General features: G+C 41.9%; 1 non-coding gene across 1 annotated transcript; it reads left to right on the top strand.

Annotated features, from left to right (window-relative positions):
• Positions 1–9,920: 9,920 nt before the first annotated feature.
• LOC141609877 (small nucleolar RNA R71) lies at positions 9,921–10,026 on the top strand. Its single transcript, XR_012527783.1, has one exon. It is a non-coding gene; the product is annotated as a small nucleolar RNA R71 (small nucleolar RNA).
• The last annotated feature ends 3,409 nt before the right edge of the window (positions 10,027–13,435 follow it).

The raw sequence follows: 13,435 nt of genomic DNA, 5'->3' as shown, positions 1-13,435 counted from the left end.
TTTCTTCCTTAAATTATGATAGGTGTTCAAAGTTTTTTCAAAAGAGCATTTTCGTAAACGTAAATCTATTTTACTTAAATAAATATAGTCTATTAAGGCATATTTTTATTTGATTCAATATCTATGTGATGAGCAATAAAACAAATGTTATTTGAATGAAACGTTTATAGCAAAATATAAATACTTAATGATAGCTTAAGTGTGACACCCCCATACTCCAAGTGCCTTACCAGGACCACTCAGGTATAGGAACGTCACCATCTCGGTTACCCGAGACAATGATAATCATAAGACAACAAAGAAACGTACTTTAAAAGTAAATATAGTTTAAGTGATTACATGTCTCAAACCAAAACTGTTAAATGAAATACAACCAAACCAAAAGCATCGCTAACAAACCGAATAACTAAAGGACATCGTCTGACACAGCGGAAGACTCTTCTAACTGCAAGTGACGACTCATCCCAGCTAGCCCATATGCATCATATCAAACATGCTCAATAACTGCTCACCATCCCGAATGGATCACCACAGTTTTTAAAACAATTAAACGGGGTCAGTACTAATTACACAACACAAATCACAATAAAACAAATGCCAAACAGCTCGCTCGTCACATCAAACCCCAGTCTCCATAATCAATCTCCACACAACTGACTACACACTAAAGTGTGTAGTCCTGCCAGAGTACCCATCGCAACAGATACTCTACACCGCCAGTGGGGGACCGCAGCCGTTCCCACCTAAGCCCCGCTCATCTCCATCGAGCGATAAACCCATGTTCATTAATGTGCACATCCCTTTTGTGGCGGGTTCCACAGAAGGCGAATCAAGGGCGTGAAGCCACTCCCGCAAGTGACTCCACTCAGCCAAGGACGCACCCCGAAGACCACAGACAGATACAACAACAATCAACGATATTAATCAACAATACAACCAACAATATAACCAACAACCGTCACAACCACCAACAATATACTTTAACAATAATCACAATGAAACCACCAAACACATCATGTAATTAATACTGAGTAGGGAAACCCTACCTGAAAAGCAATCACAGAATCAGACGATCTAGCAGCTGTCTCAAAACCTCTCTTCTACGAACCCTCCTCCTATACATACATTCATATAATTACTACTACAACAATACAAACCATCAAAAACCCCTAATTCCCCAAATTAGGGTTTAACCAACATTAACCAATTCCTATAAAAATGATACGTAGAACTTACCCTTGACGCAAGGATCTCAACGGTGTAAAGAACAAAGGAAACCGACACCTCTGGCTCCGGGATTTGTTAATAATGCGGAAGAACAATGCAACGTAACTTGAAATCTCTCTTAACAGTGAATTAGGTTTTGTAAAAGTGTTTAAAGAAGATGATGAAACTTGTTATATATTAATCTGCGTTATTAACAAAACCCGTCAAATAACACCCGTAACCCGACTTACTCGATCGAGTAAGTCTCGTACTCGATCGAGTGCCAAGGCTACTCGATCGAGTACCCTACAGGCAGACTATTGTTTTCGTATACCAAACATACTTACTCGACAGAGTAAGCCCCACTCAATAGAGTACCCAGTGACTCATAAAACCGTAGTATTACAGTCTTCCCTCCTTAAAAAGAACTTCGTCCCCGAAGTTCAAACCACAACAAAACAAAAACACACTAACACTCTCCCGACACAACAACAAAAACAAAACTCAACATAAAACTCCAAAACATACTTACCAACCCAAACTCAACCCGACTCAAACAACTACTAACTATATCAAAAGCAACATAAAAACATGTAAGAACTCTTCGCGGCCATCTCCTACCCCCCTAAAAGAAACAAGATTACGTCCCCGTAACCATACATACCTGATCAAAAAGAGACGGGTACCGCTCCCTCAAAGCCTCTTCCGCCTCCCACGTAGCCTCCTCAACCTCATGATTAGACCAAAGAACCTTAAGCAAAACTGTCTCACCATGTCTGGTTTTCCTAACCTTCCGGTCAAGAATCTGTTTAGGTACCTCAAGATAAGACATGGACTCATCCAGCTCTATGTTCTCTACCTCTAACACATGTGACGGATCACTAACATACTTTCGCAGCTAAGATACATGAAACACATTATGTACCCTATCCAAAGCAGACGGTAAAGCCAACCGATAAGCAACCTCTCCAACACGGTCTAAGATCTCATACGGCCCGATGAACTTCTGACTCAACTTCCCTTTCTTGCCAAATCTCATGACCCCACGCATAGGAGACACTTTCAAAAGAACCTTGTCCCCAACCCGAAACTCTATATCCCGTCGATGTAGATCAGCATACCTCTTTTGTCGATCCTGGGCCGTTCTCATCCTCTGCCTGATCAGCTTAATCTGCTCTACCATCTCATGTACCATCTCTGGTCCCAAAACCACTGCCTCAGCACTATCGTCCCAACAAATCGGACTCCTACATCTCCTCCCATATAAAGCCTCAAATGGCGCCATGGCAATACTGGTGTGATAGCTGCTGTTGTTGTAAGAAAACTCAATCAGATCTAACCTCTGTTCCCAGCTACCACCAAAATCCATAACACAAGCTCGCAATATATCCTCTAGAGTCTTTATGGTCCTCTCCGTCTGGCCATCTGTCGCAGGATGAAATGTTATACTCATCTTCAAGGTAGTTCCCAAAGACTCCTGCAACTCTTTCCAAAACCGTGAGATAAACCTCGAGTCTCTGTCAGACACTATATCTTTAGGCACCCCATGTAATCTCACCACAGTCTTCCGATAAGCCATAGCTAACTGTGCCTTAGACCATGTATCTTTCATTGGCACAAAGTGAGTTGACTTTGTCAGCCGATCCACTATAACCCATATCATGTTGTTACCCTGTTGACTCTTCGGTAAACCCATGATAAAATCCATAGAAATGGACTCCCACTTCCGCTCAGGTACCTCAAGAGACTGAATCTTACCTTGTGGTCGACGCTGCTCTCCTTTCACTCTCTGACATGTCAAACAACGAGCCACGAACTCAGTTGTTTCTTTCTTCATCCCAGGCCACCAGAAAGTCTTCTTCAAATCCTTGTATAGCTTGTCACCGCCTGGATGTACCGAGTATGGTGTGCAATGAGCCTCTGTCATGATCCTCTTTTTCAGCTCCTCATCATTAAGAACACACCACCTCCCATCGAACCTCAGACTACCATCTGTATAAATAGAGAATCTAGACACTGTCCCTTTATTTACTCCAGCTCTCCACTCCACAAACTTGGGATCCAACTCCTGTTTACTGCGAATATCATCATAAAGATCAGGCTGCACTGCCAAATCTCCCACAGCATCCCCTTTCTGGATCATATGTATCCCGAACTTCCTCACCTCATCTCTCAATCTCATCAAAGATATAGTTGTGCACAAAGAATGCACACTCTTCCTACTCAAAGCATCTGCAACCACATTGGCTTTCCCTTCATGGTAGATAATGTCTATGTCATAATCGCCAATCAACTCCATCTACCTCCTCTGTCTCATGTTCAACTCCTTTTGAGTGAAGATGTACTTGAGACTCTTGTGATCTGAAAATACCTTAAAGGTCGCCCCATATAGGTAATGCCTTCAAATCTTAAGAGCAAACACAACTGCACCCAACTCTAGGTCATGAGTAGGGTAGTTCTCCTCATAAGGCTTCAATTGCTTAGAAGCATAGGCAATCACTTTCCCATTCTGCATCAACACACAACCCAACCCATTCTTTAAAGCATCCGTATACACCTCAAAGTTGTCACTCCCTTCAGGCAATGCTAAGATTGGAGCTGTGGTCAAACGCTCCTTTAATGTTTGGAACGCCATTGATACCCGTCGTGAGGTGTCAAAAATAAATTTATAATCTCCAACTACAACTATAGCTAGTGGCAGTCGGGTCGAACCACAGAGAGGCAAACGTAATTTCTAGTTGTTTAAATTCGGTCTAAGGTAACAATAAGGTGGGGGTTTGATTGAATTTGGTCTACAACTAATAGCAGTAAAAGAAATGTAAGCTAATGAAATATATGCAATCAAGTATAAAAAGAGGTACTAGGATGGTCGGTTCGTTATAGTTTCGGCGGCAGCATACTAAACAGGTCTAAATCAAACACATGAGGCGGGAAATAAAGAGGTCCTCTCGGTCCACTCTTAACAAATAGCATCTTTCGATCTCGCTATAGGTCCCTAATATCACTAATACTAACTTTCATCCTGAAAAGTGACTACGGTCTAAACTTTACCTATCTTTCGATCTCAGCGTAGTTTAGTCATTTTAATTGGTGATCTAATAACTGTCCCTATCTCTCGATCTAATGGGTCAGTCATATCCTAAGCATTCAACTAGTCGTGTGCACTCGATTCGCCGAATAAAGAATTAAAACAATTAAAACGAAAATAAAACCTCACGTGGTCAGTCGATTGACCAGGTATGGCAGTCGATCGACTGACACGCGATTCAGTCTGTGTTCATTATATTGCCGCCTACACTACAATTCCCCTACATCCTAGCACGAACTATTTAGCTACTCATGCTAAGGGCGATAACAGCAATAAAACTAATAAGATAGACAGAAGAATTCATGCTTGAAACGGTAAAATAAACAATTAACAAAAGATGGCAATTCGGCTTGGGAACTAATCTAGCAATTCTATAACTATGAACGAAAACAAAATAACAGAATAAAATCAGAGAGTACCGTGTGAGTTGCGAAGGAAAAGAACAAAGCCGAATGACAAAGCGAATTGTCTTCAATACCGAAAATAATCTCGAACCCTAATTATTTCTAAAGAACTATATGTAAAACTTGATAAAAACAGGATCCTTGTATCTGATGTTCTAGGTTACGTTATATAGAAAGTATACGTAACTTTTATTTCCAAAACCTAAACATAATGGGCTTCAAGTTCCTCGATCTTTTAATTCTCGTCTGAAGCAGTGATGTGGTCTATCGACTGAGCATGGTGGTCGATCGACTGACTAGCAGTGTACAGTAGCTTCTGGAACCCGATAGTTGGTCGATCGACTGAAGGTAGTGGTCGATCGACTGCTTTAGCTGCTACTTGACTTTTATAATCTCGTGGATTTGTCTTTTGGGCCTTGGATTGCGCACCAAGCTCGTTCCTTAAGCGAATACTTCACGTCAAATGCAATGCACGATACTCGGGGATGGATTTAGCTCGATTTCCGCTGGATTCTTCACATTTCTGCAATAATGTACAAAAACACGAAAGTAGACGGAAATAGGGAGAAATGTAGCATAAACTACATGAATGAGCTCTGAAATGCGTGTAAAATGGGATGTAAAACATCATATAAAAGACACGCATCAAACTTCCCCAAACCAAACCCTTGCTTGTCCCCGAGCAATAACTAGACTCGATCTAATGACCTAATGGAACGAGTCCAATCTCAGAGCGAAATGCAACATGTAAAGCCTAAACCAATTTAATGCAATAACTAACAATCAATTAGCAATGCGAATCATGCAAACGAGTTATGGAGTCGTTAAGAACTACTGAACCGTCAACCAAAGAGACTTATCAAATTGGACTCTCACGGGTCGCTCATATCACTCAAATAAGCACAGGTGAATAATGTAAAGATAGAAAGAATTCATTTGTAGTGACACTCACCTAACTACGACCTATAAGAACATGCCTGCAATCTAATATGAAAGTAATCTCTACAACCGTACATATGCATTCCAACCAACAAAAGACCATGACACATGCCGAGGTAAATATGGGATATGTGAGGTATGGGTAAGAAGAGGCAAAACATTTTATGGAAATGTGGAGGTACAGGTGATCAAGCTAGTACCAAAACGGAACCATATGGCAACATCCAACTTCTTGCTCAAAAATCAAATGAAACGGTGCTATAGCAAGCACAAATCTCACAATCTCCAGGTATAAAAGTAATCAACTAACTCCCCATAGGATATGAATAAAACATGGGAGCAAAAAATCGCCATAAGATAAAGGCTTGATTTATGCGAATTGATTCTTTTTCTTTCTCTCGAACCTCAGTCGATCGACCTACGATGCCAGTCGATCAACCGCTTCAACAGTACAGAACTCTTTTTCTCTTTTTTGAATCATTTTTTCTTTTCTTTTTTCCAACTTTTTCAGTTCTTTTTTCCTTTCTTTCCTTTATTTTCATCTTCCCAACAACATCTCAATCGAGCAAAAGGCTGCCAAAAACGAAGTGACAATCCCAACAACTAAACTACTAGCTTGACAAGGGCAGGCTAAATGTAGGATGTAGTAAATGGGACAAAAAGGATATTTTTGGCAGTGTGGAGTTTATGGGTAAAATGAATAAAGAAAAACATCTACCACATGTGTCAAAAAACCACAAAGCGAATGCATACAGGTATTAAGCAGATTAAGTTCATATTTATGCACATTGATGTAACATGTCTCATAAGGAGTACTACTCACATTCCTAAATAAACCGGTCATAAATGTCACCAGTTATAGGCTCTGAATCTCAGAAATATGATGTAGTTTGCCAATTTTCAAAGTCAAGTCTCAAGCTCAGCAAATAAATTAACGAAAACTCGTAGATATGCATATTGATTCTACTAATAACATGTTAATCAAGCAAGGCTTAGGCATAAACAAATGCAAATGCAGTGTCATCATTGAAATACTACCGTTCCGACTTGACCTATATGCTAAAATAAACGTGCATTTTATTTTTTGAATTTTTCAAATTTTTCATTTTTTTTGGATTTTTGTATATAAGAATGAAATAAACAATGCAAAACAAAATGTAAACGTGAACGCAAGCAAATGATATGCGACGCAAAACCCTTCCCCAAACCAAATCGCACAATGTCCCCATTGTGCAAAATCATGTAATGAAGAAAAGAGAAACGGGAATTTGCGAGAAAATAAACAAATAAAACATGAAGTAAAGACTTAGAAACTCACAAGACTTTAAGCGCAGCAAAAGGAAACCTCCCCAAACCAGCGTGAGCTAGGAGGTTTCAAAGAGTTGATGCTACTAATAAGTACCTGAAAAGACAAACAAAATACCACGCATAAAATCGAGAAAGCAATGATGAAGCGGTATTATGTGCAAAATTGAGAAAAATAGAAGAAATAAATAGTGACGGAAGATAAAGTGGAGTAGAAAACTCCCTTAGTTCCGCAAATCGACCAAACATAGCAGGAGAGAGGTCGTAAACAGATCTGCCGATGCGGTCGGTCGATCGACCACATCACTCAGTCGATCGACCGAGGTGAAAGGAACAGTAGCTCCTGGAAACTGCAGACCAGTCGATCGACCACTCAGGCCAGTCGATCGACTGAAAATACTGCTGTAACTTCTTATTTCTTCGTATTCGCTCAATTATTTGAGCTAAAGAGGTCTAAAAACCTGCAAGTGCACAATAATACACGCCCAAATTTGCGCAAAACCCAAAATAAAGTCTAAAGCGTATAAAATCCTAAGCAAGCAAAATAAAATGCGAAGTTTCGCGCACACAAAAGCAATAAAAAGTGTCTAACAGAAGCAAATAAAATGTTTGGAAAACATGTGATCAACTAGTAGTTGATCAAGAACAGACACGGAATGGCCCACTTCGTCGGCTTCTGGCTACTAGAGGTATCCTCAATGGTGCTTATCTTATCAGCTGCACCCTTCTTAGCTTCCACGTCCGTATGGCTCAACGGATCAACACTTTCATCATCTCCCCAGTCAATGACCTCTTCTTGCGCATCAAAGTCCAAGTCGGACTTCGTTACATTGACTGGCTCGTCATCAACTTCCTCATCGGTGGCATAGCTAAGGCAACCAAGACCTCCTCGTGAAATGATTGGCTTCTTCGCAGCTAGGGTGACTTGCAGCTCTTCCTTCCCCAAACCAGCTCCTGCAATATCAGAAATAGACAAATCTTCCTCCAATTTGCTCCCAATCTGGGGCGGAGGGGTTACAACAGGAATAGAGATAGGCATATCGGGAAGCACAAAGTACGATTTTTTGACAGAAACCGTATTACAAGTCACAGGCCACATGGGGTCCTTTTTCTTAGACGGTTGGGCAAAGACAATAGAATGCTTGCCCACTTTGAAGGTCAAGGTTCCTAGACCGACATCTATGATCGCACCCGGCGGTGTGCGAGAAATGGCCTACCCAAAATAATGGGAATATGGGCATCCTCGGGCATGTCAAGTACAACGAAGTCGACGGGGAAGAAAAACTTTCCTATTTGGACGGGGATGTCCTCTAAGACTCTATTGGTGGACCGCAGATCGGTCGACCATCCATCTTGTCATATCATCACTGCGAACCTAGTCAATTTGAGCTTCCTAGCAAGACTCAGGGGCATTACACTTATACTAGCTCCTAAGTCACATAATGCCTTCTCAATAGAGAAGGTACCTATATTGCAAGGAACAGAAAAACTACCCGGGTCCTCTAGCTTATGGGGTGCAGTGTGAGACAAATAAGAGCATGACTCTTTGGTTAATGCGACAGTATGCACATTTTCAAGTGAATTTTTCTTAGACAAGAGTTGTTTCATGAATTTAGTATAGGCAGGCACTTGATTAACTAACTCAAGGAAGGGTACTTGTACATTCAAGCTACGAATAACTTTTTCAAATTTATTGAAAGATACCTGTTCCTTCGTCGGCACTAGTCTTTCCGGGTATGGGGCTGTAAGAAGTAGCTTAGCCCTCTCCTCTAAATCGCGCATGCCGGTATCCATGGACTTAGGCTGAAAGTCCACTACTTTCTCCTTGTTGAAGCTTGAACCCTCTTCAGACCGTCTTAAACGTGAACCATTGATCGACATCGGGTCGTACTTCGGAGCCGGGACTGACCCATCAGCACTCGGGTCTTTCCCCAATATTTTCGGGACTGTCGTGCCCCGAAACAAATGATCCCTCAAGTTGTTGGGCATCGGAGGACGAAAAATCTCACTATCAGCAGCGATCTCAGTCGATCGACTGAGATGAACAAGACCAGAAGCTTCTGTAACCCGCACTTCAGTCGATCGACCGGGTGTATCAGTCAATCGACTGATATACCTGGTAGATGCCTTTTTCTTTCCTTTGCTCGTTCCAGCTTTGTTTTGACTCGTTTTTGCCTCATCTTTCGCAGTGGCATCCTCGACCATAGCAGGCCCCTCCAGGGTGGACCCACTCCTCAATGTTATGGCATTTAGGGTCTCTTTCTAGTCAGTTTGAGTCGGTAAGTGTCCCGGAGCTCGAGTTGTACTCTTGCTAGCCAATTGAGCAATTTGGCTCTCTAGCATCTTCATCCCGGCCTCCCTAGCTTGGGACTCCTTCAGCAATAAGTTCTTCAACTCGGTGAACTCGGAATTTTGGGATTGTTGTTGCTGCGGCACATAGGGAGGTTTTTGATATAGCTGCTTATGTGGAGGCATATGTTTTTTTTCTTCTTCTTTGTTGTGGAGGTTGAGTCGGATTCAGGACATTCTGGCTACTCCACCTCAAGTTGGGGTGGACATTCGGCTCATAGTACGTGTTTGTCTGCCTATAGTGTTGAAAGGCAGCACAAGACTCAAAGGGGACAGAACAATTCTCTGACACATGCCCCTCAGCTCCACATCTTCTACAGACGAAAGGACCGTCTAAAACAGCATTAACATGGTACATCCCACCTTTAGAAGCTCCTCCCAACTCATATTTGTCAAACCTTGCAGTGAGAGCTTCTAGTGCAGCAACAGAGGAAGATTCAGCAGCTCTCTCCTCTGGTTTCCTCTCAATTCCTATATTGACCTTATGAGTGGCCAAATCATCGATGATCTTCCACCCCTTAGTCTCTCCCATGTTCTCAACAAATCGGCCATTGGTGCAATGACATCCAAAATAGCCCTCGATCGTCATACGACCCATTATAGAACGATTGCAAAGACTCCATTTTTCGAACCCATGGTGCGGTATGGTTCGCACCAGTTTCTTGAAACGGACCCATGCTTCATAAAGTTCTCATCAGGCCCCTGTTTAAAGCTCGTGATCTGAGATCTAATGGCATTAGTCTTCGAGGCAGAGAAGTACTTTTTGTAGAATGTCAGGGCTAAGGAATTCCAGTCGGTGATCCCATGAGCGGCTTGGTCCAAATCTCTACACCACCCTCTTGCAGCATCCCGAAGAGAGAAAATGAACATGGTCTCCTTGATCTGGTCTTGGGTTACACCGGTCGGCGGGGGTATAGAGCAGCAATAATCAATAAAAATCTCCATATGCTTGGCTGCATCTTCATTTGCAGCTCCCCCGAACTGGTTTCTCTCAACCAGATTCATATAAGAAGGCTTTGGCTCGAATTTTCTCGCCTCCCCAGGTAGTTCGAATCCTTTGTAGAGATTCGCAGCTGTCGGCTCTGAGTGACTAGCAATGGTTGCTTCTTCAGCCATGACTGGAATTTCCGGAGAAGTGACTGTCTCAGCTGAAGAAGTAGAGGCAGGAGATGTAGGTGGATCTCCTTCGAATAGAGCGTTCTTGTAGTAGCTTGACAGAGTACTCAGCTCTTCCTCTATCGGTAATACCCTTTGTGATCGTCTCAACTCGCGCAAGGATTTCTCGATCTCAGGATTTAATGGTACTAGTTCACCACCCTGTGACCTGCGCATAAGAAGAAACTACAAAAAGAATATAAGAAAAGTTTAAGGAACGGAGGTCCCTTAAACTAAAGAAAGACTAAATAAAAACAACTAAAAATTAGAACAATTGCCTCCCCGGCAACGGCGCCAAAATTTGATACCCGTCGTGAGGTGTCAAAAATAAATTTATAATCTCCAACTACAACTATAGCTAGTGGCAGTCGGGTCGAACCACAGAGAGGCAGACGTAATTTCTAGTTGTTTAAATTCGGTCTAAGGTAACAATAAGGTGGGGGTTTGATTGAATTTGGTCTACAACTAATAGCAGTAAAAGAAATGTAAGCTAATGAAATATATGAAATCAAGTATAAAAAGAGGTACTAAGATGGTCGGTTCGTTATAGTTTCGGCGGCAGCATACTAAACAGGTCTAAATCAAACACATGAGGCGGGAAATAAAGAGGTCATCTCGGTCCACTCTTAACAAATAGCATCTTTCGATCTCGCTATAGGTCCCTAATATCACTAATACTAACTTTCGTCCTGAAAACTGACTACGGTCTAAACTTTACCTATCTTTCGATCTCAGCATAGTTTAGTCATTTTAATTGGTGATCTAATAACTGACCCTATCTCTCGATCTAATGGGTCAGTCATATCCTAAGCATTCAACTAGTCGTGTGCACTCGATTCGCCGAATAAAGAATTAAAACAATTAAAACGAAAATAAAACCTCACGTGGTCAGTCGATCGACTGACACGCGATTCAGTCCGTGTTCATTATATTGCCGCCTACACTACAATTCCCCTACATCCTAGCACGAACTATTTAGCTTCTCATGCTAAGGGCGATAACAGCAATAAAACTAATAAGATAGACAGAAGAATTCATGCTTGAAACGGTAAAATAAACAATTAACAAAAGATGGCAATTCGGCTTGGGAACTGATCTAGCAATTCTATAACTATGAACGAAAACAAAATAACTGAATAAAACCAGAGAGTACCGTGTGAGTTGCGAAGGAAAAGAACAAAGCCGAATGACAAAGCGAATTGTCTTCAATACCGAAAATAATCTCGAACCCTAATTATTTCTAAAGAACTATATGTAAAACTTAATGTAAAACTTGATAAAAACTGGATCCTTGTATCTGATGTTCTAGGTTACGTTATATAGAAAGTATACGTAACTTTTATTTCCAAAACCTAAACATAATGGGCTTCAAGTTCCTCGATCTTTTAATTCTCGTCTGAAGCAGCGATGTGGTCGATCGACTGAGCATGGTGGTCGATCGACTGACTAGCAGTGTACAGTAGCTTCTGGAACCCGATAGTTGGTCGATCGACTGAAGGTAGTGGTCGATCGACTGCTTTAGCTGCTACTTGACTTTTATAATCTCGTGGATTTGTCTTTTGGGCCTTGGATTGTGCACCAAGCTCGTTCCTTAAGCGAATACTTCACGTCAAATGCAATGCAGGATACTCGGGGACGGATTTAGCTCGATTTCCGCTGGATTCTTCACATTTCTTCAATAATGTACAAAAACACGAAAGTAGACGGAAATAGGGAGAACTGTAGCATAAACTACATGAATGAGCTCTGAAATGCGTGTAAAATGGGATGTAAAATATCATATAAAAGACACGCATCAGCCATCTCACAACTTTCATCCCAGCGAAACTTGTTCTCTTTCCTCATCAAAGTTGTCATAGGTCTAGCAATCTTGGGGAAATCCTTAACGAACCGTCGATAATACCCCGCTAAACCCAAGAAACTCCTGATCTCAGCTACATTTTTTGGTGCTTCCCACTTGGTAACTACTTCAATCTTTGCAGGATCCACAGCTACCCCCTTCTTTGAAATCACATGCCCCAGAAAAGCAACTTCCTCCAACCAGAACTCACACTTGGACAACTTTGCATATAACTCATGCTCCCTCAAGGTCTGTAACACAATCCTCAGATGCTCCTCGTGCTCCTCCTTAGTCTTAGAAAAGACTAAGATGTCATCTATGAAAACCACCACAAACTTGTCCAAGAACTGACTGAAGACCCGGTTCATCAAACCCATAAACACAGCTGGTGCATTAGATAACCCAAACGGCATCACCACATACTCATAATGACCATACCTCGACGTGAAAGCTGTCTTTGGTATGTCCTCCTCTCTAATCTTCACCTGATGGTAACCCGACCTCAAATTAATCTTAGAAAAGACTGCTGCACCACTCAACTGATCAAACAAATCATCTATCCTTGGCAAAGGATACTTATTTTTCACTGTCACTCTTTTCAGCTCCCTATAATCTATGCACAACCTCAAGCTCCCATCTTTCTTCTTCAGAAACAAAACTGGTGCTCCCCACGGTGACACACTAGGTCTAATGTATCCCCTCTCAATCAGATCATCCAACTGCTTCTTTAGCTCCTCCAGCTCCTTAGGACCCATCCGGTACGGTGCCTTAGAGATTGGCCACGTCCCCGGTTTCAGCTCAACACTAAAATCTATCTCCCTCTTTGGTGGCAACCCTGGAATCTCCTCTGGAAAGACATCTGGAAACTCCCCCACAACTGGTATCTGCTCAACTGTCGGACTCTCCACTCTGTTATCCCTCACATGGCACAAGATCAACGGGCACCCTTTCCTCAGATAGGACTTCAAGGTCACTGTTGCAATCAACTTAACTTTGGGTTTGACAACAAACCCACGATAAGACACGCTAATCCTCTTAGGACCTCTCAAAGAAACTTTCTTTTGATGACCATCTATCTTAGCTTTATACTTTCCCAACCAATCCATCCCGACTATCATCTCAAACCCATCTAAAGGAAACTCCAGCAAA

This window comes from Silene latifolia, chromosome 10, assembly GCF_048544455.1.
Source record: "Silene latifolia isolate original U9 population chromosome 10, ASM4854445v1, whole genome shotgun sequence".
Taxonomy (NCBI): Eukaryota; Viridiplantae; Streptophyta; class Magnoliopsida; order Caryophyllales; family Caryophyllaceae; genus Silene; species Silene latifolia.
This window is presented reverse-complemented; position numbering and strand designations above follow the sequence as displayed.